Source organism: Amblyomma mixtum, chromosome 2 (genome assembly GCF_055824585.1).
Source record: "Amblyomma mixtum isolate Tamu chromosome 2, ASM5582458v1, whole genome shotgun sequence".
Taxonomy (NCBI): Eukaryota; Metazoa; Arthropoda; class Arachnida; order Ixodida; family Ixodidae; genus Amblyomma; species Amblyomma mixtum.
Window position 1 is genome coordinate 220,048,517 of NC_143013.1, and position 3,249 is coordinate 220,051,765.

The following is a 3,249-nucleotide window of genomic DNA, read 5'->3' on the forward strand; positions in this document are numbered from 1 at the left end:
TTGGTTTACCCGCATTAAAAATGCATAAAACTGTCGGTCCCTTTTTTATGCATCAAACACGGACACCGTTTGTGTATTTTGTGATGTAGAAAAAGTTTCTTTGAATTCGGCGACGATACGACGCGCCGCGACGCGTTTATGAATATCCGAAGCGGACAAGGCAATTCACTGAGCTTGCAAGTGTGTATGTTCAGTATTTCGAACCACATTAACGATTACGAAAATTTAAAAGCTAAGGTTATCTTTTTTTACTGACGGCCTTCATTTTCGCGATACAGACTTACGCCCCAAAGTCAAAATTATGAAAGCTGATTAGTTAAATATAATTAATCATTTTTCCGATTATTGAGCTCTATTACGTACATAATGCCCGTCTTGCTGTACGGTCCACCTTCACTGACCAAACCGACATATCTCTCGCACTTTGTAAAATAAAAATCTGTAAACGTTAAAAAATGTCATCCAATACATCTCTAAGTGCTGCTTTAAATTGAAAAACCACTCGGTTTTATGCTGCTCTAAAGCTCCTGATAATCATATAGCATAGGTAACACAAGTAACACAATTACCACACAGAAATTGCGCAGGAAATTTTATTGGGGTACATTTAATGCTCTTGTGGTTCTATAGTTCTGTATGCTTCTTATCGTCGATGCTTTTCTTTCTCGCTCCTTATTTCGCTGAGTTTAGTGCCCACGGCCAGCAACAGCAGCTTTCCGGAGAGCTCCCGCCCCTTCTTGGTCGGCAGGGCCGTTGTGCAGGCTGCGTGGGAGATAGTTTAGAGCGATCATGATATAAATCTGCGCAGAACTTGGGCACATGGCCACAGTAGCATAAGTTGAAGAATTATGCACTGAATCCGAGACACCCTACCGTAAAATCCATTGTGGGATATTAAAGGTGCCCTGCGACATACATAAAGCATGGGTTCTTTTCTTTAATCTTTGTATGCAGAGTAAGGGACATTGTGAGTCCTGAACGCGCAATGAGATCATCGAAATCATAATATTTGATATTTTAATCTTCGCTAGAAATGCTTGTTTCGAGGCGATGGTGTCGCAACGCGGCGGCCATTTGCGGCAGCGGAAATGAGGTGGCATCTAGATAGAGCGCTGCCTTTCTCATTGATTGGGCGTCCAGTTTGCATATTGTTCCTTCATACTTGTGAAATGGATCCAAAATATTATGTCTCTGAGTACTGAAAGCTTTTTCGCATGCCACAAAAACGGGAAAGAAGCAGGGAAAGCGAACGAAAACTAACAACAATAAAGCTAGGGGCGACAATTTCCATTCCGCTTCAAACCTTCATGGCGGCCAGCGCTGTTCAAAAAACGTTTGCTCAGACCAGAAAGCGCGCGCGTCGAGACCGGCCGTGACCATACCAAGACGGCAGCGAAAAAAAAAGCCAGTCGATACACCTTGCCCAAAATGTGAAGAGAAAGACCGGACAGGGTACGGGAGTCGAGTTTGGGGGGGAGGGGGGCTACCGCTGACAGACTTACAGTCCGACTAAAAAAGAAACTTAGGGGAGCTTCCTTTGTCGTTAGTCACCCCTGCCCTTACTACGGCGTCGCGTACACGGGGGGAAGACGCCGTCAAAATGCGCGGCTGTCTACAGCCCCGACAAAGCAACAACTGCATGCACGCTTCCGCTGCGTGGGCGCTAGGCGCGGTTCTGATTTGAGCCGCCCAATCTCGGTACTGGGTGAGTGAAATGGGAGAGTGAAATGCGTTTTCGTCTGAGCTTTTCATTTCGAATTTTCAGAGCGGAATAACTTTCGCTTGCATGCTTTGATTTCAATAATTCTTTTTGCTCTGGTCTCTGGAACGCATGATGAATCTATTTAATAATTTTAACTGGTACAGAGCAAATCATCGCGATGCCCCTTTAAAAGCTTAGCCTCATGCTTTTTTTTCGGGCTTTACCATTAAAGTTTCCAGGCACAACCGCGAACGGAAACATGTATACGCCAATTGTTTCTGAAACACGTTCGCTCGCACTAACCACCCGAAATAAAACGCGTACCAGCTCTTCATTCCACTGCTCCTGCTTAGCTGTAGAGCGCAAGCCTTGTGGCAAATGTAATGGGGCCATTGTAGCCTAATTGGATACGCAGAACGCAGCAATGCTGATCCCGTGTTAAAATAGAATTAGCACTATTACTTACGACAATGAAAAGGGTTCAGTTCCTGATACGTGCATATGACAGAATCCATGACAGGTTGTTGTCTACGTCTCGTTACTTAGAAAAAACATCCCTGACTAGCCCCGCAATGTGCTTAGCGAGGTTAGTCTATGTTTTTTGCGTTACACAATTCATATCATGCACTTTAACTACCGCTGGCAGGAACGCAACTCGGTGGCGGTAAAAATTTCGCAGTCAGAGAGATTACTCTCCGACTGCACATAGAAATAAATCATGCATTATGATACCATTTAGCTTAATTTATAGCCCTATCATCAAAAACTGCCGACGGCATTTACAAAGGTAGCCAACAAAGCAATACGGGAAAAACAGTAAATGGTTGTTCACGCTTACCTGAAATATTGATGATTGCAGGTTCACAGAAACCTTGGTATTTCCCGCTCACTTGCACCCTGGATCCTTCCGATGGCTCATCATCCCATGCATGCTTGGCGCAGGTCATTTTAACGACGTCAAAAGTGTCTTCTTCCTCAAAACGCACAAGTGTGGCGCTGTACCATGATTTCAAAGGGAAAACAAGTGGATGCAACAACGGGTATAACCGGAAATTGCTCGCCCGGCACGAAAGTGCGTAGCACACTGCAGAGTCCGGCTTCTAGCTCTGTGCAACAGACGACAGTCAAGGGTGGCGCCACCAATGCCTTCCTTAGCAGATATCTGTGCATATCTGTGCATGTCAGATATCGGCACCAGCGCACGGGCGCTCGCGCGTGCGTCAGAAGCGGGGTCCGGTTTACAACAATGGGAGGACCGCGGGGGCTGTCGGGGACTCTTTTTCTTCATGGCTTGAAGCTCTCCTCCCCTAAATTTTCTTGGAATCCTTGCAGCTCCCCAACCATCTCTTGTTCACGGCTTGACATTTTTTTCAGTCGGCTCGCGAGGGGGAGCGAGCCAGCACCAGGAGCATGGAGGTTCATGCCACTTTTCGACGCCCGTCGCGGTGCGTGCTGGGCGCGCAGGCGCTTCGCGTGTATGCCTTGGAAGTGTCCATCGAGATGCGGCTTTATATCACGTGTATCTTTATCAAAATAAATATAACTAA

General features: G+C 46.1%; 1 long non-coding RNA gene across 1 annotated transcript; it reads right to left on the reverse strand.

Moving 5' to 3' along the window:
• Positions 1-575: 575 nt before the first annotated feature.
• On the reverse strand, positions 576-2,865 carry LOC149362629 (uncharacterized). Its single transcript, XR_016288517.1, has 2 exons — positions 2,541-2,865; positions 576-762 (listed from the first exon to the last, which is right to left on the reverse strand). It is a non-coding gene; the product is annotated as an uncharacterized LOC149362629 (long non-coding RNA).
• Positions 2,866-3,249: the final 384 nt, after the last annotated feature.